The following is a 22,637-nucleotide window of genomic DNA, read 5'->3' as shown; positions in this document are numbered from 1 at the left end:
GGAGTATATTATTAATATTCAAAAGAATGTGGGAAACATTTTTTATTCAAAATAAAAAGTTTGCAAGCAGAACGACAAGAATAATATGTAAATCGCATCTAAACATTGGACAGAAGCGCATCCACTGACCGCAGTTTAGGTATTCAGTAATCTTCCCATCTTTTACGGAGAGCGTGCGCCTCAAACTGGGTAATTGGCATAAAATAACCTCTATTTTCAAAGCGATAGAATTCAATTTAGATAAAAACAACATCAGCGACGGCAGTGTTATATTTTGTCAGCGTCAGCAGGACCACCTCATATCTAACCCTTTTAGTTACGCACGAAAACAAAATTACTCCTATTTCTAGAAGTGGAAAGTTGATTTTGGCTTGAAGTCGAGAAACGGAGGTCTAAAATTAAAATTGTTTTCTCTATTAGATGTGCAAGTGAATGGGATTTAAATACGTATTCGAGACGGTATTGGAGTTGTTTATGGAAATAGGCTATGGTCCGTGCTTGGTGCCTAAACGTCGCTCCGACGACGTTGCAGGTATTACGTGACAGGAATGGCGCCATGCTACGTATGCTAAAAGCTGATAAAAACTTTAACGTTAGCTTGAAAATTGATTGCAGACACTTTAAAATAAATCTCGTTGAAATATTAACCTGGATTGCAGTTTAGGAACAAGACTTGCTAGGGCAAGTCTTTCGGCCGCACGAGAGATTTAATAATTACCTCACTTATACCTTAACAAACTTTTGCCCGCGGCTTCGCTCGCGTTAAGAATTATTATTATATACAAACTTTCATCCCCTATTTGAACCCCTTGGGGTTGGAATTTATCAAAATCCTTTCTTAGCGGGTACCTACGTCATAATATCTACCTGCATGCCAAATTTTAACCCGATCCGTCCAGTGGTTTGGGCTGTGCGTTGATAGATTACTATGTCAATCAGTCAGTCAGTCACCTTTGAGTTTTATATATATAGATTCCATAAATTTTATGTCAAACTATTATTTAATATGCCTCTGTACTGAGTGAGGACGTAAAATTGTATTGTTGTAACACTTTACTTTAAACTTGATTTCATATTAGATATCAATAAAATATTATAAAGTTTACGTTTATTAAATAAAGAAACTTTGTAGTAAAGTGATATCGTACTACTGTATATTTAGCGATGATTAAAGTGCATTCTAAATGTATTTTTTATAAGCGGCGTGGAGATTTAAAACGTTTTTCTTATCTTTGAGACTATTTAGTCGGTCGCGACTCGTGGCACTAAAAGGTTGAGAAATTGTGACCTAAAAGCTTTCAAAATCGAGTTTGATAAAAAGATTAATGGTGTGTTCGCTTCGCTTTGTAAAATATATTTCAACACAATTGGCAGTGGAATAGCTCTTTTAAAATGTGAATATTTGTATCATACAATTCGTTATTACCATTTTCGACTATTTCATTGGTCGTATAATAGAACTTTAATTGAACCTACCTACTTAAAAACACTGTTACACTTTCTACAGTTACAAGAGAAAAAATCTCGAGTACAAGAATGTTAATCGTATACGCTACCAAAATATATTACGTAGTATTCAATATCTTTCTACGATAAACCTACCAAAAATATTTTGCAATCCGCCAATAAGCGGACACTGATATTATCTGTTTTTTAAACTAAAGCTATAATATTAATAATACTCTGAATAGTATAACAACGTCCTGTCCGCGACCGCAAGACTTCGCTCGTTAGGCTAAGTAAATTTAAAAACTACACCCAGTGGCTTCTTTCCAACTCGAAACTTGGAAATAAGCCGCAAGCTTTGGGAGTTGAATATTGTGTCAAGCATTGTGATATTTCTTGTATGTTTGTTTGACTAAGCCATCGAAGTACAATCACTTTAGAACGATAGCTCTAATACGTTGTAATGTCCATATATGTATGTAGGTCCTGTTATAAAAAGGCAGCTAGGGCAACGAAATCGACCTGAGTAGGTATAACCAACCAAATAATAATATAATATATGAGTTGGTGGGCATGCGGAATCATTGTTTGACTTTCAGTTACTGTTCTAGAATTTGGTATTTCGAGATATACAGAAGTTATTTGTTCAAATATGGATGTATTGACATAATATTTTGTTTGACTATGCAAACCCTGGAGTATTGATCAAGAATACGATAACGTTGTAAGACGTTTTGCTTTGTGAATTTCATACTACGTTTGCCCACAAAGCCGATGGTTTCCAGAATGAAAGACAATATAACAGGACGATTGTAGAAATATTATTGAATTACCTTTATTGACGTGTGGTTTATCTTATAGCTGGAAGTTAACAGTTTTTCAGATCTTTCATTTTACACCATAAAATATCGTCCCTTCTTCGGTAATACACGGGTATAATTTTTAAATCTTAAAAAATAAAGTAATTATTTATTAATTAAATATGCAGTTAATAATATAATTTATCCAAGATCTGAAAGTACTGTTAAATTGACTTCGTCGTAGGCTTTTCTTAACAAAAGTTTAACGTACAAAATATACCTATGCCATCAAAAACATTCTGTAAAAAAACCAAGTCTCGCAACTCAATTTTCTACTGTGAGATCCATGTAATACCAAGTCGGTTAATTTATTCAGGCCCTACTTAAGGGACCTTCTGTCTTGTTATTACGTAAGTTATTATCATGTCAATATTAAAAATAGTTTACGTTTTAAATAAATAGATCGACTTGGCCATCTATGTTTAGTGTGTATCACACAGCACAATGAACCAGCAACCTGGTTTCTCATTTCTCGCCAAATTCATTTCGAAAGGATGTAGTATGATCTTTAAGAAGTTAATGGTTCTGAAATTTTAATGGTTAACTTGAGTAACAGTAACTTGGTTGTACTAGATCCCGTTTCTCGGTTTATTGATAAATTTAAGCCATGTTGTCATCCGATGAGCCGCTTGGAAAAGTAATAGGTACATTCGTTTTGGAGACGAGTTTCAATTGCATGGAGTGCAATAGACTAAACACTCTAATAATATGTAAATTGTAAGATACATTGTGTTTTCATGAAATGGCCAAGTAAAGTTAAAATGTAAATGATTTTTAATATTCATATGATAATTGTTCATATAAAAGTTGTTAAAGATCGTTTATGTGCTAAGGCTTATTATAAGGTAACTGATTTTCTCAATGATAGCTCACCTTGGGAAAAATAAGCTGACTGACCATAGGTCGCTTCTATATAAATGTACCATATTTATACTTACTATAAGTACTTACATACTTAACATAAATTAGTTTAAACTATCTTTGTTATTTTCCACCTTTTTCTTCTCGGCGGGGTAGTTCCCGAACCGGTGGTAGGCCTCATGTAGACACGACGTTCTAAAAGAGTTAACTTTGTTAACCTATTTGGAAATAAATATTTTTGATTTTGATTTTGATAATAACTTACGTAATAACGTAAGACAGAAGGTCAGTTAAGTAGGGATTGTATAAATTAACCAACTTGGTATTACATGGATCTCACAACTTTTTACGGTAGAAAAAACTGAGTTGTTTCTTTACAGGATGTTTCTGATGGCATCTCACTTCTTTTTGTAAAGCCCTACTTTTTGCCTTTTTTGTACGTTTTACCTTTTACGTGCCGCCCGCACTGAGCGCTCGCTTGCGTCGCTAGCGCGAGTAATATAATTCAGGCCACACTCATCACAAGTGTTGAGCATCAATCAATTTATTTTTTAATTTTACAATTAATTTAATCACAATTAATTTAATTGCAATAAATCTATTAATTTTGTTTTACAATTCATTTATTTACAATAACTGACATTAATTGCAAGATACAATTAAATTAATTGCAACGAATATTTTTAATATTTATTGTAAGAAAAAATAAAACAAACAATTAATCATAATCATTATGTATACAGTAATAAAACCATACTACCTGTATATCTACCATCCAATGCTGGTTATAAGCCTTTCATGACTGTTGTTTGTCCCTCCTTCACAGCCTAACGAAGCAACCAATCGACTTGAACATCGTTGAAAAAACATCGTTTACAAGAATATTTGTATTTTACGCGATTTTCGAATTCCATGCAAGCGAAGCCGCAGGCAAAAGCTAGTGTCTAGACTAGCTTGTGCCCGCAGCTTTGCTCGCGTTAAGAAGTATTATTATATTATACAATCTTTCATCCGATATTTTACCCCCTTAGGGGTGGAATTTATCTAAATCCTATCTTAGCGGATGCCTACGTCATAACATCTACCTGCATGCCAAATTTCAGTCCGATCCGTCCAGTGGTTTGGGCCGTGCGTTGATAGATCACTATAATGTCAGTCAGTTAGTCAGTCAGTCAGTCAGTCACCTTTGAGTCTTCCATTATACGTATGGGAGATATCGATGGTACGGGTACAATGATTCATATATACTGTAAATGTTACTTTGTAATCGTATACATTTATATGGGATTACAAAGTTATTCATGAAGTTAGTTTATCTAGAAAACTGGATAGAAATTATGATATGTTTAGGGTTTCCCTTAATTTGGACACCAAACACAAATTATATTCTAAATTTGTTGGTTCTATGTCTGCTAGAAGTGCCTTCAGTCAGTCAGTCTTCAATTCTTAAACTACTAGGTACTTCAAATTGAATAATTGAATGAAATTTTAAATATAATATACCGTATTTATACAACGCCTGCTTAGCTACTGAAAATTCTGGTTTGTTGTTTTATCTACAACGAAGTTATAGGGCGGTCAAAAAGAGCCTTAATGATTTCGAGAAAAGGATGGTACGGCCGTGCCGCATTTTTGCTCGACTTGACGGGGGCACTGCCGTGCCCCCAGATTATAATTTAAGGTTACCAACATTAGACTCCATCCTCCAATCCATTTCTGTACACCAAATACTGGTTATAGCATATAATATGATATTCGTTGTCTATAAAGGTATAAACAAAAAACTTTTCTAAAAACAGTTCATCAAACTTTGCTCGATCATTCTCCGATGCCATGATTGATGGCCGAAACTTGCTAATTGTAATTTTTGTTATTACTTCTAAAGTATATTATGTGTCGTATGTGACATCAGCTCCCACGTGTGATTAATCATCTTTTACTTTACGAGTCGACAACGGGAATATAATAATAAAAAAAATTAATAAATGTTTTTGACCAAAAGGGTACACACAGGGGATTATCGAAAATTACGATTTGGTGACGCTCTTTTATTTTATAGTAGGTACTTATTGGTTTAAGAATTTTAAAATGTAGTTTTGACACATGAAATTGGGACACATAATTTACCACAAACAAGACAAGCAAGGTAGCCAATAGCCTTAAACAAAAGAAAATCATTATTGTGTATGGCCACAGAATATATTATAATAGTGCTCCGTACAGAAGACGTTTATCTTAGAAAATTTGTCTAACGAAATTCGTTCGTCGTCGTCGTCTCGTCTTTAAATCTTTAACAATATGGTACAATTTAGCACGCCTCAGAGTTCAGCGGCTGTTCGTTTAGATGCCTACCAAAATCTATTACAAGCCAATCTCATTCTTATGACTATGGAAAATGATCCTGGATATTACACTAAACCTACACATTGAGCGGCCCGCTAAGGCTGATTATACCCAAAAAATATATGTTTTATTTTTATTTTATTTATTTTAATAATTTATGTACACAAAAATGTTTACAGTGAAAGTCTTAAAACTAGAAATACATTTCAGTACAAAGGTACTACTTATTCCGATTGGAATCTCTTCCAGTAGACCTGTTACAGGAAATTTAGAAAACAGGTAACAAAAATCAGTGCACACAACAATTGAGTCTATATAAAAATAACAATTATTATAAATACCTACGCAAATTAACAGAAAACTATATGATAACAAATTATATAAAAATAAAATATAAATATATAAATGTAATACTAATCTATAATTATAATTACGTACCTACTTACATATTAAGTACTTATATATAAATAAAATATTATAGAAACAAATATTTTAAAATTTACAAACACACAAATATGTAAATATATATATATATATATATTCAAATACATATACATATAATATATATTATTATATATATTACATAAATAAAATTTTAGGGGTTTGATTGAGGTGACATTGTTAGGTGAAGCTTAAATAGTGCTCATGCAGTCTTCTCTTAAAAAGTGCAAGAGTTTTAAATTCACGTATTTGACTTGGCAAGGAATTCCAAAGTTTAGCAGCATAATTAGTGAAGGAGTATGCAAAGAAGTCAGTACGATGAGGAGGGATATCTAAAAGGGTGCGTCTAAAGGATCGACAGGACGGATTTTGTAAGTTGGGAAAGGAGAAGCGCTCTTTCAGATAGGAAGGGGATGTAGGACTTAATAAAATATTAAATAGGAAACACAGTATACGATAATTTCTACGCAAGCGAATAGGGAGCCACTGCAGTTGCTTTCTAAATTCGGACACGTGATCATACTTCTTAAGGCCAAAAATGAAACGTATCGAAAGATTTTGCAGTCGTTCCAACTTGTTTAAAATATCTTCATTCGCGTCTAAATAACAAACATCTGCATAATCAATAATGGGTTGGATAAGGGTCTGCGCTAATAAGATCTTAGTAGGAGTTGGTAGAAACTTTTGCAGCAATTTGAGTGAATGCAAGGTGTGATAAACTTTACGACTAACGTTGCTCACATTGGAATTCCATGACAGATGTTCATCAAAAATAACTCCTAGGTTTTTAGCAGTGTCGGAGAAAGGTATCGTGGTGCCGTTCAATATAATTGGAGGAAGAGTAGCTTTATCAAGCAGAGCTAGCATCCGCTTACTGCCCATTAACAGTGCCTTAGTTTTAGTGGGATTTACGAGTAGACCAAAAGACTGCGCCCATTCACATATACGTCTAAGGTCATCATTAATAAGAGCAATGGCGGAAGCTGCATTGGGTATGGTGAAATGCTGGTATATTTGCAAATCATCTGCATAAAGATGGAATTTACACACTAGTATTTTTACAATAAAGTTTATGAAGATGGAAAAAAGAAGCGGGGAAAGTACTCCGCCTTGAGGGACACCCGCATCGAGATCTGACCAATCAGAGCAATTATTGTTGATCGTAACTCTCTGCGACCGACCCCTAAGATAGGAGTTAAACCAGGACAGGACGGAAGGGAACAAATTTAGAGACCGTAACATACCGAGAAGAATATCAAAATCGATAGAATTAAAGGCACTACTAAAATCGAGAAGTACAAGGGCGGTAAGGGATTTATTTTCCATGGCCCACCGAATGTCATCAGTGATATTTAAGAGGGCGGAAACGGTGCTGTGTCCAGAACGAACCGACAAGAGAGGGGGCAAGATTTTGTATAAAACTTTTTTCTTTAACACGAAAACTACTGATCCGATTTGAATACGGTTTTGCTGATATTCAAACTTAGCATCTGCGCCGCCCCAATCCCCCCCCCCACCTGGTAATGTTGCCAAGCAAAAACATGTTGCGTCGTTAGTGTTGAGTTGAGACCAGGTGGGGGGGGGGGGGCTTTGCGGGCGCAGCCCCCCCAAGCCCCCCCTCCTGGTAATGTTGCTAAGCAAAATGGTGTTGCGTCGTTAGTGTTGAGTTTTACTCCTCCTTCTTTAGAATCAAAGTAAGTTACTTATTAAAAGTGAAATTAATCTAACCAAAACTAAACATGCAGATTTTGCGTGTCGTTTGATTAATATGCGGGAGGCTTTGCCCCTGCCCTTACTTGGGGGGGGCTGCGCCCCTTCAAACCCCCCCTCCTGGTAATGTTGCTAAGCAAAATGGTGTTGCGTCGTTAGTGTTGAGTTTTACTCCTCCTTCTTTAGAATCAAAGTAAGTTACTTATTAAAAGTGAAATTAATCTAACCAAAACTAAACATGCAGATTTTGCGTGTCGTTTGATTAATATGCGGGAGGCTTTGTCCCTGCCCATACTTGGGGGGGCTGGGCCACCCAAACTCCCCCCTCCTGGTAATGTTGCTAAGCAAAATGGTGTTGCGTCGTTAGTGTTGAGTTTTACTTCTCCTTCTTTAGAACCAAAGTAAGTTATTTATTAAAAGTGAAATTAATCTAACCAAAACTAAACATGCAGATTTTGCGTGTCGTTTGATTAATATGCGGGAGGCTTTGCCCCTGCCCATACTTGGGGGGCTGCGCCCCCACAAGCCCCCCCCTCCTGGTAATGTTGCTAAGCAAAATGGTGTTGCGTCGCTAACGTCGCTAACACTAATGTTGAGTTTTACTTCTCCTTCTTTAGAATCAAAGTAAGTTATTTATTAAAAGTGAAATTAATCTAACCAAAACTTTACATACAGATTTTGAGTGTCATTTGATATTTGATTAACATGCGGGAGGCTTTGCCTCCGGCCGCTAATTGGGGGGGGGCTACCCCCCCCCATACCCCCCCCCCCCCCTCCTGGTAATGTTGCCAAGCAAAAACATGTTGCGTCGTTAGTGTTGAGTTAATTCTTATTCCTTAGAAACAAACTAAGTTATTAATTAATAGTGAAACATACAGATTTCGAGTGTCATTTGATTAATATGAGGGAGGCTTTGCCTGGATATGGACAGACGGACAGGCTGATATTATATCTTTGTAATCGGGTTCCGTTTTTTACCATTTGAGTAAGGGACCATAAAAAGGAGAGAATTATCTATTTCCGTTATTATACTATGGTAACGCCTACGGGAAACAGCTATCCATACTAATATTATAAATGCGAAAGTGTATTTGTTTGTTTGTCTTTTCTTCGCAGCCTAACGAAGCAACCAACTGACTTGATTTTTGGCATCGACTTAGTTGAAAGGATAGAGAGTAACATAGGCTACTTTTGGTCTTGGAAAAACATCATGTTTCTAAAGGAGATTTGCAAGAATATTCGTATTGTACACGATTTTCGAATTCCACGCGAGCGAAGCCGCGGGCAAAAGCTAGTCATAATAATATTAATATGAATTTATGACATATCACTTTGGCAAATTACAAAACACTCAAAAAAAAAAACAGTGGAAGGAGAAGACGAAGAATAGCTGCCATAGCGCAACTGACATTTATCTGACGCTGTCAGCCTAAGCTGTCAGCTGTCAGATGATACAACTATTTACAAATATGAGATAGGAACGGCGGGAAACTCGAACGCGGGCGGTCGTGTTTTTCTTAATTCTCAAATTTTATTTGTTTATTAGTGTTCAGTGCGGGAATATTGTACATATTTTTGTAAATATTTAGTTTTAATTATCTTTCTAGTTTATTTTATATTTTCTTCTCGGTAAGTGTATTTATTTTTGTACTATGAATCGACCTCCGGATCCCGGAGGCGGGATTTTTTGTGGCCCAATTCCACAGCCCGGTTATTTTGTTACGTTGGATTTTGATGAGTCCAATAATATGGACACAGAAGAGTCAATAAGTCAAAGAACGTACAAACGATCTCGTAATGATTTTACTGACGAGCTGACGTGCAAACAATGTAACAAAGTAACTAGAGATAGCGCGGGAAATCGTATTAATTGTAAGTGTATACTTGAAAAGGATAATTCTGCTAGCATGCGTGTATCCTCAGCCTCAGCACCTGAGACAGAAAGAAAACATATTGGCAGAAATTTATATAATGAAAATGATGTTTCCCCTTATTTAATTCATGTACAAAAAGTTACAAAAAATGTCTCTGATGGTACGCAACTACACCCCATCACCTTTGGTGACTTTTTAATTAAAAATAACATTTATAATATTATTAATGGCTCTCTAAAAAAAATTGGTCGGAACAGAATTTCTGTTTCATTTCAAAATTACAAAGATGCTAATACATTTATTAATAATTCAATACTCGCTGACAATAATTATGAAGCTTTTATACCATCTTTTAATGTCGTTAGAATAGGTATTGTGAGGGGTATACCAGTTGAATGGTCACCTGAGGAAATAATAAATAACATTTCTACACCTACCGGTAGTGGTAAAGTTGTAAAGGTCAGACGCTTAAATTATAAGACAATGGTGGAGGGTTCTCCTGTATGGAAACCGACTCAGTCAGTTGTTGTATACTTTGATGGTAGGGTTCTGCCAAAAAGAGTTTTTATTTGTTATAATTCACTACCAGTTGAGCTCTACATCTTTCCCACTATACAATGCTTCAAATGTTGTCGGTATGGACATACCAAAGCTCAGTGTAGGTCAAAATCACGGTGTATCAAGTGCGGTCAGGAACATGATATGGATTCTTGTAGTGTTAATGAGCATGAATATTTCTGTTGCTTATGTTCTGGCCATCATATGGGTAATAACAAAATATGCCTAGAGTTTAATAGGCAAAAATCTATAAAAATACACATGGCTGAACATTGTGTCTCTTATGCAGAGGCCAATAAAGAAATTCCTTCCTCGTATAAATCTTATTCAGATACACTATCCACTCCTAAATTTAATTTATCTACTAATAATAATAATAGTTCATCTGATAATAGATCATACAAAAAAACTGTAGTTGCTAAGCCTCGTGCTCCTTATAGACCAATGAAAGGTTATGATAAAATTGCCCATAACAATGTGGTAAAAGAGTTTTCTTTTGATAATTTAGAAAAAAACACAACACCAGTACATGAATACAATAAAGGTATAATAAACAATTACAAGAATGAACTTTCTTCACTTACAGATGTAATATCATTATTACAAACCCACTCACAGAACAATAATATACCGTCCATCGTTGCCCCTTTAATACAATGTATAATTAATATTCTACAATATGGCCCAGATCATTCAGTGGAACGCTCGAAGCGTAGTTAATAAAAAAAGTGACATAGCTTATTTATTAAGAAATTATAATCCTTTTTTATTTTCTTTCTCAGAAACTTGGCTTAGGCCAAGTAATACTTTTAGATTTAAGAATTATAATACAATTAGAGAAGATAGGTTAGACGGCTATGGTGGTGTAGCCTTTCTCCTTGAGAAAAACTACCCTTTTAGCCTTATTGATATCCCTGTACATAGTTCAGAGCTATCTATTATAGCAATTAGTGTAAATAATATATGTTTTGTCTCTGTATATATTTCCCATGCCTCTATTAATATTTTAAATGAATTTAATAACATTTTAAGCTCTTTACCAAGACCTTTAATTATAACAGGTGACTTTAATTGTCATCACCAGTCATGGGGAAGCTCCATTACTAATAGTTATGGTAACAAGCTGCTAAGTGTTTTAGATCTGAATAATCTATGTGTTATAAATTCTGGTGAGCCCACAAGGCGCACTAGTCCAACAGAAGGCAAAAGCGTTGTTGATTTGACTATTTGCTCCCCACAGTTTGTAACACAATTAACATCTTCGGTTCTATCATCCACTTTTGGAAGCGATCACTTCCCCATATTAACTACCTCTCCTTTTGATAATTCTCAGGCTCCTATTCAAAATGTCAGATTATTTCCCAGGTATAACCTCAATAATGTCACCGATAAATGTTGGAAGAAATTCAGTAGTAAAGTTGATGTAAAACTGTCACAGATATTTCCAAATGAAGATGACTCTATTGATGCTCTCGTTTTTACAGATGTCTTGATAGAAAGTGCTAATGAAGTTTTTCCAATAAAAAATGAATCATCTTCCATTCCCAGCCCACCGTGGTGGGATAAAGAGTGTACGGAAGCTGTAAAAAGGAGAAAGAAAGCTGAAAGAATGTATAGTACAAATATGTCTCTTGAAAATTATTGGACATTGAAAAACATTATAAATAGCACCAAATTACTTTTCAAAAAGAAAAAAATCTGAAAGTTGGCAAAAGTTTTGCTCCTCTCTGTCCCCGAATTCTCCTCCAACTGTTGTTTGGCAAAATATTAGGAGGTTCAAATCTGCATGCAATACTTCTCATTCTGTTTCTCTTCCTAGTTCTATTGCAAATGATTTTCTTGACAAGCTTGCTCCTCCTACAGTCAATCTTCCTAACCTATTTCATAACAATAGTACAATAGATGAAAATGAAGAGTCTTCAGAATTAAATTCCTCCTTTACCATGGCCGAATTAAAAAATGTACTTTCGTATGTATCGGATTCCTTTCCTGGGCCTGATGGTATTTATTATTCATTTATTTCTCATCTAAACGAAAACAGTTTATCAGTTTATCTTAGAATCATTAACTCAATTTTTGAATCTGGCAATATTCCATCAGAGTGGAAATGTCAACTAGTGTTACCCATTTTGAAACCAAACAAAGATCCTTCCCTATCATCTTCATATCGTCCAATAGCCCTCTCGTCTGTTCTTCTAAAAATAATTGAACATTTAGTCAAAAACCGCCTGGAGTGGTTCGTTGAAAGTAACTGCCTGCTTTCTTCATCTCAATACGGTTTTCGGCGTAATAAAAGTACATATGACAACTTAAGTACTTTTACCACCGACATAAGATTAGCTTTCAGTGCAAATAAATTCGTTCTTTCGGCCTTTTTAGATCTTTCTAATGCATATGATAGTGTTATTATATCAATATTGAAACAGAAACTAAGACGTCTAAAAATTCCTAAAAAAATTATTTCATTTATTATAAACCTGTTAACTGATAGATCTATTATTTTCTATAATATTGGCCGTAAATACATAAGAATTGTTACCAAAGGTTTACCACAAGGCTTAGTTTTGAGCCCTCTGTTATATGACATATATACTTATGATTTAGAATTGGCCATTGCAGCGTTGTTGGATGTTGATGTTTCGCAGTATGCGGATGATCTGACCTTATATGTTGTAGGGAATAATGTTGATGATGCTTCCGCTAAGCTAACAAGAGCCTTGCATTTTCTTAAGCGTTGGTTGGACAACCACGGCCTAGATTTATCCCCAACTAAAATCGAATGCGCGTAACTCCTCAAGTTAGAGTATTTTTTGATAACATTATCATTTCACAAAAAAAACATCATAAATTTTTAGGTGTCATCCTGGATGAAAAGCTTTCCGGAATTCCACATTGTGATTATGTTGTAAGTAGATGCGAAAAAAATGTAAATATCATCAGATGTCTAGCAGGCGTATGGTGGAGTGCCCATCCATTTTATCTAAAATTAGTTTATAATGCTTTGATTCGCAGCATATCAGAATATGGCTCTTTCCTTTTGGAGCCTGGACGTGTATCAGGATTTAAATCTTTAGACAAAATCCAAAGTAAATGCCTCAGAATTATATGTGGAGCAATGAAATCTAGTCCAATCAACGCTTTGCAGGTTGAATGTTATGATCCTCCTTTACATTTACGCCGTCAATATTTATCCGACAAATATCTCTTTCGATGCCTTCAGCTTTATGATCATCCTATTATTGCGAAGCTTCAAACGCTTTCCTATCATATTTCCGAAAATTCATACTGGTTAAATAAACAAACCCCGTGTTTAATTGTGAGCTATTTTAAATTTAAATCTCTTACTGCACCTATTCATTCTTCTTCTAAATTACCGATTTTTTCTTCTTCTTATGGGGCTCTTGTGTCCGCTCCAAATATTCTGACCATTAATATAGAGAAGAACTCTTTGAGGGCCAATGAAATATTTAATGATATAATTAATACACAATTTAAAGATCATCATTATATCTTTACAGATGCTTCTAAAAGTAATATTAATGGCCATGTTGGTGTAGGTGTATTCCATTCCCAGTACAATATTGTCCAAAAAATTAAACTCCCTCCCGAATGTACCGTATTCTCTGGAGAATGCTTAGGGATCTTAAAAGCTTTAGAATATATTTTATTAGCCAAACTTAAAAAATCTATAATTTTTACAGACTCTCTAAGTTCTATTCAAGCTCTTAACAAGAATCCATTTAAAATTAAACAACAACATCCTGTTATATTCGATATAAGACAGTTATTAACAGATGTTACCAAGAAAGGTACTTCAGTTTCATTTGCTTGGATCCCTAGTCATTGTGGAATAGAAGGAAACGTTAGAGCGGATTCTCTTGCCAATGAGTGTGGCGACTTAAATCCATACAAAATCTACTACCCTGATTTATTAACTTTACCCAAAATTCATTTAGAGACGTCATGGAAATCGTCATTTGATCAAAGTCATAAACAAAAAGGAGCACATTTCTATAGTATTCAATCCGAAATTGTATCAAAACCATGGTTTTATAGTATGAATTTCAATAGAAAATGTAGTAGTATCATATCACGATTAAGACTTGGCCATACTTGCTCGCCAGACCATCTTGCTAGACTTAATATAATTAACAATCCCTCTTGTGCCTGTGGTGCTGAGGTTGGGGATGTCAACCATATATTCTTTTCTTGTCCTCTTTACAACCGTTCCCATTTCCTTGATTCATTGTTAAAGAATAAAATTCCTTTTCCTACTTCAGTTATTTGTTTATTGCATTCTAGAAAATATATTATATATCAAATATTAGCTGATTTTGTATTACATAATAATATTGAGATTTGATATTGGAAAGGCAATAGCGTGTAAATAGCTAAATTGCCTGCGGGATAATACAAAGTTCTCAAAATAAAAAAAAAACCGGCCAAGTGCGAGTCGGACTCGCGCACCGAGGGTTCCGTACAAACCTGCAAGGTTTACAAAGTTCGTTCATTACGACAATCGAGTCATAACTATGGTATTTTTATTGCAAAATGAAATTCATAACATTACAATGGGGAAAGATGGAGGAGCATAAATTTAAGACAAAGATTTCTTTATCGTTTAAGTAATCCTTTATTTTATATTAACACATATCATTTATCTATAATATAACTGAAACACTTATACTAGCCTTGCAGCAGACTTGTGAAAGTTCTTTTATTAAAGTTATTTATTTACTAAGTTTTTTAGTCACTATTTAGAAATCTGGTTCAAAAATATTAATTAAGTATTAAATTTGAACCAGACCTGTAAATGGTGACTGAAAAAGTTATGAATAGTACCACATTGAACATTGAAGTTCGAAAAAACGTTATCAATAGTTGTACAACTTCGTGTAGTGCTACTGTTTATTAACGGAAACATGTTTATGGATGAAAAATATGTGGAAATTCCATTTTGGGGATTCATTCTAAAATCTATATTGAATAGTATAATAACTCGCGGTCATTGCTGTAACTACAATTATGTTTACAATCACAATTTTTTTGGTGGTATAACTACTTAAAATTTTAAGCTTTTCGGAATTTTTCTGTTACCTGTGCTGTAAGCTATTGCTTCTTACCAAATTTCGAGATTCTATGTCAACGGGAAGTGGTCTTTAGGTTTTAATTCCCTTGCGTGTAGTTGCGAGTTTCAAAATATGCGGTATCAATGGTTGTACTTTTGCGTTTTGCGTTTTTGCGTTGACTTAGAATTTTTTTTTTTTCACGGGTTAAAGGCAATTAGATCTAAGTATTTGATATGAATTTCAACTTGATAGCTCTACGCGTTCATGAGGAAAAAAGTAATAAGTTTATATTTATTAAAAAATATATATTTTGTAATGTAACTAAAAATTTAAGGTTTTCGGAATTTTTCCTTTATGTGTGCTATAAAACGTTGCTTCATGCCAAATTTCAAGATTCTAGGTCGACTGGAAGTACCCTTTAGGTTTTGATTCCCTTGCGAGTACTTGCGAGTTTCAAAATATGCAGCTTAAATTGCTGTTTCTTTTGATTGCGTTGACATAGAAGTTTGATTTTGTTACAGCTTAAAGGTATTATAGACCTGAGTATTTGGTATGAATTTCAATTTAATACCTCTACGCGTTTATGAGGAAATGGGTAGTAAGTTTAAAATTATTAAAAAAAAATATATTATGTGATGTAACTAAAAATTTATGGTTTTCGTAATTTTTCCTTTATCTATGCTATAAGACGTTGCTTCGTACCAAATTTCAAGATTCTGAGTTCACGGGAAGCACCCTGTAGGTTTTGATTCCCTTGCAAGTGTCGAAAATTTGCGGCATAAACGGCTGTATCTTTTGATTGCGTTGGCTTAGAAGTTTGATTTTTTCACAGCTTCAAGGGACAGTAGACCTGAGTAATTGATATAAATTTCAGCTTCATACCTCCACGCGTTCCTGAGAAAAAGGGTCTTGACAGACGGACGGACGGACAGACGGACAACAAAGTGATCCTATAAGGGTTCCGTTTTTTCCTTTTGAGGTACGGAACCCTAAAAACACTCCGGAATCCGTATCATGCCCGACTAACCTGTTCCATAGTCAGCAGGGGTGCTCATCAGGCAATTGCAGTAGCAGCAAACCCGTTGGATCTTGTAGGAGCAAGATGATTGTCTTCTATAGCGCGTGGTCCGCTCCGGAGCGTAGCTGAAGTACTCTTGAATTTTGATGCACTTTGGTCGGCCGACCACACAAAAGGTTCACAGCGATTATATTGAAAAACCAAAAGAGAAAGAAACTTGAAAATTCCAGCTGGATTAAGCCTTTTCAAGGAAAAATTATCAGAACAAAATTTTCTCATATGCCATCAAAGCCGATCCGCGGCAAAAAGCATCTAGCAAACACTTGTCATCTGTCAAGTGTCAAAGATATGTATTCTTCGTCTTCTTCCGACAGTGGTGAATTGCCATGTTATATTAAAGGTTTATCCAACGGTTGATGAACAGAAACTCCCAAACTGAACTACATCTCAACAGTGGAAATCAAACACAACACAAATCCAGAGTGTAATTTGAGAACTCATTATTTAGTTATTAAGGAAATTAAGGAAATATAATATATTAAATTATAACAAAATTAAGTGCAAAACCATGCTCCCCCCTTTGGAAGTTTGAAAAACTTTCAAAAGAATTCTAAATTATTGGTTATATAAGTAATCTCATTAATTTAATTACTAATATTAAACAAAATATTGTATACTTAAATTTACAACAGTAAAAAAAAATACAAGAGAGCATCGTTGAAGAGATTAAACTATTAAGGTTATTGGGTAGGTATAGGATACAACTTCACCACAGGACGTTTGAAGGTACCGTAACTTGTTTTTACCATGGCCACGCGAGCTATATTATCTTTTCCGAGGAATATTTCAACTATAATACCAAGGGGCCAATTTAAAGGGGCACAATCGTCCTGCCCTACAATAACAACAGTCCCGACCTTAACAGGATTCTCAGGAGTAGCCCATTTATGTCTCACTTGCAATGTATGCAAATATTCCATACGCCATTTTTTCCAGAAGGATTGAATCATCTGATCTAATAACCTTTTACGTTGAACAAGATTGGAATCAGAAACATATTCCGACGCGGGCAAATATTGCAATGGAGTAGACATCAGAAAATGTGCTGGAGTGATCACTTCTGGATGAGGGTCCGAGGACACAACATTCAAAGGTCGCGAATTCAGGACACACTCTATCTGAATAAGGACCGTCTGTAACTCTTCATAAGTCAGGAGTTGATTTCCTATGACCCTATATAAATGCGTTTTCATACTTTTTATATTAGATTCCCACATTGACCCGAAATGTGGAGCACGTGGTGGGATCATCTTCCATTCAATACGGCGGCTAACTAATTCCGGCTCTAAAGCCTTATTAAATTCTTCTAATAGCGCTTTCGCTCCTACGAAATTTGTGCCGTTATCTGAATTATCTGAACAAGAAACGGGACCGCGACGCGTTTCAAGGCAGCTAAATAAGTATCTGAAGTTAAATCTGACACCAGTTCGATATGAATTGCCTTAGTGACAAGACATACGAAGAGGCAGACATAAGCCTTTTGAGCATGCTGTCCACGACGTCGAGCTAGAGTGATACGAAGAGGACCAGCATAATCGACTCCAGTATGGACAAAAGCTTTGGCTTCTTGAACCCGAAATGATGGCAAGTCAGCCATTTTCGGTGTGAGATGTTTTGGATTAACTCTAAAACAAAAGTTACATTGCCGCACCATAGCTCTGACAACAGTCCTGGCATCCAATATCCAATAGCGCTGTCGCAAGATGGAAATCAACAGCCCTGGCCCAGCATGACAATTCAAGATATGGTAGTGTCTGATGATCAGGTCGACAACATGATCATGTTTCGGTAGAAGGACAGGATGTCTGGACTCAAAAGGTAAATCAGAGTGTGAAAGACGCCCTCCTACTCGAACAATCCCTTCTTCATCAAGGAAAGCCGAAAGATGCAGAAGTTTTTTTGCAGGCAACTTATTATCTTTAAGAAGCGCAATATCTTCAGCAAAATAAGTCATCTGTACTGCACGAATTACAGCTGTTTCCGCAGTCATAAGATTACGGATTTTATCCACAGCTGAAATTCTCTTAACAAATCTTAAAACATAAACTACAGCAGACAATAGTTTATCCCATGAGGATAAACGTTGTGCTAGTTCATGTAAGACATGCGGCTTCCCTTGCGAAATAGTAGCAGCGAGAACATTTATCTTATGTTCCGGCAAGTTTTCACAATTTGAAGGAGCGAAGACCTTGATAGGCCACTCTGAAGTAGGGTTGCACATCCAAGACGGACCACTTCACCAAATAGGATGGGAAATAATCTGAGAAGGTAACAAACCGCGAGACAGACAGTCGCTAGGGTTATCTGCTCCGGCTATATGAAAGAAATATTGTGATGCTAAATTTTCTTGACATTGTGACACTCGATTACTCACAAACACTGACCAGCGATGCGGAGAAGAATGAATCCAGGATAACGCAATCGTTGAATCGGAAAATGCATAAATATCAGAGATGTGAACCCGATCGAGGTACGTGTCACGAACAGTCTTCACCAGCTTGGACATCAACAGCGCAGCACATAATTCCAGTCTGGCAAGAGTCGTTACTTTAGTAGGTGAGACCTTGGATTTAGCACATAAGAGTCTAACAGAAATATCATCTCCCTCTGTGATGTGTAAATATACCACACAACCATAGCCATGCATACTGGCATCACAAAAAGCCACAATTCTGACAATACAATCCTTGGAGACACCTACATGTCTTGAAATCTTAGCACATGAAAGCAGAGGCAATTCCTGTGTTAGAACCACAAACCGTCTTATGATATCTTCAGGAGGGGTATCATCCCACCCAACATTACTCAGCCATAACTCCTTAATCAGGAGTTTGGCATAAAGAATCACCGGAGCAACTAGCCCCAAAACATCAAATAAGCGGGCAACGACAGATAATATATTACGTTTGGTGCATCGGTCACCAACTGAAGAAGTAGTAAAATAGAAAACATCCTTTACTGGTTCCCATTCAAGTCCTAAAACTTTAGAAACAGTCTGTCCACCATCAGAGAACTCCACCGAGCTACGATGAGAGTCCGGAAGACTATCCAATAAAGTTAATGAATTACTTTTCCACTTAACTAAATCGAAGTTTCCTGCTTTGAACAACAATATTAATTCTTGCGCCAAAGCAGTTGCAGAACCTACATCTGGAACTGAATGAACTAAGTCGTCCATATATAACCTAGACTGAGCAACCTCAGCAGCGTCTGAATAATAAGGCTTCATATCCGAGGCCAGTTGACGCACAGTGCGCATAGCCAGAAAAGGACTCGATTTCAAGCCAAATGGAACACAATTAAACTGAAAAGTGCGAATAGATTCTTTTTCATCGAAACGAAATAAAATCCGCAAATATTTACGATGATGTTCAGGAACTCCAATCCGTAAGTACATTTGCTTGATATCAGCTGTAATAGCTATGGGAAAAAGTCGGAAATGTAATAATAATAAAAACAAGTCTGCCTGCAGGTTAGGTCCAGTATGTAAAATATCATTTAATGACAATCCGCTATGTGTCTTAGCACTTGCATCCAGTACAATGCGAGGCAAAGGTTTGTCCGGGCGAACAACCGCATGATGTGGAATATAATATCCACCATCAACAATGTCAGAATCTAAAACTTCAGAAAGAAAACCGTTGTCTATGTATTCTTCAATCACCTTCCTATAATTCTCCCATAGAGTAGGTACTTGCTTGAATTTCCTCTCTAGGGCAAGCAGTCTACGATGAGCCATAGAGCGGGAATTTCCTAACTCCTCCGGACACCTACAGAAGGGCAAAGCAACCGAATATCTACCAGTCTCCAAATCTCGAGTAACCGAGGATGTATAAAGATTCTCACACTCCGTGTCCTCCGGACTGAGAAATTGTCTAGGAGAGATTTCTTCCAATTCCCAGAACTTTTGTACCAAGTCATTGAGACCTAAAGCTGTAAAAGAGCTATGAGATGGAATTACTCCAGTATTAACAGTACTAGGGAAATCACCCATAAGTACATAGCCGAAAGCAGTCATAACTGCAGGAGGTGCTTGAGAGCCAGAATCAATCCTACTTCCTAAATGAACATATGGAAATAGCTGAGCTCCCAACAAAAGATTAACGTTGCCAGGGATGTTCCATGACAGATCAGCTAAAGGTATGTTATTTAAATAAGACATATCACACTTCTCTATAAAATGAGAAGGCAATTGATCGCTGATACAATCCACCACCAAAGCTTGTATAACATATCTATTATTTGGATACACTCGTGATTGTATCTCGACACTCACATATCCAAGGATTGGTCGAGAAGTTAAACCAATTCCTTTCACACAAGAATTATTCAATGGAATGATAACTAAGTTGAGTAATTTACAACATTCTAATGTTATCAAATTATTTTGTGAACCATTGTCCAATAAACATCTAATAATAACTTTATTTTTATTATTATTATTGCAATTTGCATATACTTGAGCTGTAGCGAGCAATATATTAGAGCTCAGCTTCGAATTAACATTCATCGACAAACTAGCATTTTCAGAAAGAGGTTTAACCGAAGAATCATTAATATTACGTACAGAGCAGGACGTGTCAACTAAATTATTGTTTAAACTGCTACTATCATTTGACTGTATCTGAACTGTATGAGCATGTATCTTACTAATTTTATTTTCAAAATGTAACATTGTATGATGTTTTTTCCCACATATACCGCAGACAGATGAAGAGCTACAGCCTGAGAGAGTATGTGACATACTCAAACAATTCACACAACCATGTTTTGACTTCACAACTTCAAATTTAATTTGCGGTGTACTCAAAGATTTAAACTGGGCACATTCATATAAATGTTTGTGATTTGCTCCATTACAATATCCACAAACCGAGGCAATAGAAGTAACTGTGCTATAATTTTTTGTTATAAAATCTTTATTTGTGTTAGAGCGGGTGGACAATACTGAATTTTTACTAGATTTATTTGTACTACTAACTGAACGCGAGCTAGGCAAACTAACATTATGGTTAGTGGGAAACCTCCCCAAGATCTTAACTTGATCCCGTACAAACGAAATTAAATCATTGTAAGAAGGTATATCTTTACTCCGCACTGACAGCTCAAAGGATTGAGCAGTCTGAGTATCAAGTTTCCTCAAAGCACAATGTAACAAAATAAAATCAGTCACATCTACAATACCTAACTGTTTTAAGGCAGATACTGAAGCAGAATATTTCTCTATGAAGGTGTCCAGACTATTTGTAGTGTTAATACACGGTTTCATATCTAAAATATTATTTAAATAATAGGTACCTAAGGACCGCTTGTCTTGGTATTTCTTAACTAAACCTTCCCAAATAATCTTATAAGTTTCACCCGTTGGTACAATACCAGCGATGGCACTCAAGGCACTATGAGTAAGTTTACCAACCAAATACTGTACACGCTGCGAGTCAGTCAGTTGGGTATTGTTATGTATGTTCGTTTTAAAAGATTCATAGAAAATTGGCCATTTCTCTGTACTTCCATCAAAACTAGGTATTTCAATTGCCGGTAATTTAATTTGCATCCGATCACTGGAACGAGACGGAGAAGCAACTGTGACAGAAGAAGCGGAAATTATATTATTTCTAGTACGTTTAATGCGAGTAAACAATTCCTCAAAGGCTAATAAAGGTGCATAATCAGGAGTTGCATCAGAGTCGTCCTTCAATAATAAACAATTTAACTCATCAATAATGCTCTCGAACTTAGACTTAATTTCGTCTATCGTTTCCGATTCTATCATGAATAATTGTTCATTAGATCGCGACTCAAATGACGATATATTCGACGATAACTTATACAACCGATTTACCCTTTCCAAATAAATTTCTTTCTTAGAATTTAAGATAGTAAACTTTTGTTCAAATGACAAATCACTATCGTGCGCCATTTTGTGCACGTATGCACACCGGTGCAACAAGGTACTTCCAAACTTAATAATTCGAGTAATTTACGAAAATAAGTTAATAAGCTCGTTTACCACAGCAAGGCAACTGGCTATGCGGCTCGATATGGACCAATGGAAAGGCAATAGCGTGTAAATAGCTAAATTGCCTGCGGGATAATACAAAGTTCTCAAAATAAAAAAAAACACTCCGGAATCCGTATCATGCCCGACTAACCTGTTCCATAGTCAGCAGGGGTGCTCATCAGGCAATTGCAGTAGCAGCAAACCCGTTGGATCTTGTAGGAGCAAGATGATTGTCTTCTATAGCGCGTGGTCCACTCCGGAGCGTAGCTGAAGTACTCTTGAATTTTGATGCACTTTGGTCGGCCGACCACACAAAAGGTTCACAGCGATTATATTGAAAAACCAAAAGAGAAAGAAACTTGAAAATTCCAGCTGGATTAAGCCTTTTCAAGGAAA

The sequence above is a fragment of the Aricia agestis genome, chromosome 4 (genome assembly GCF_905147365.1).
Source record: "Aricia agestis chromosome 4, ilAriAges1.1, whole genome shotgun sequence".
NCBI classification, from domain to species: domain Eukaryota; kingdom Metazoa; phylum Arthropoda; class Insecta; order Lepidoptera; family Lycaenidae; genus Aricia; species Aricia agestis.
This window is presented reverse-complemented; position numbering follows the sequence as displayed.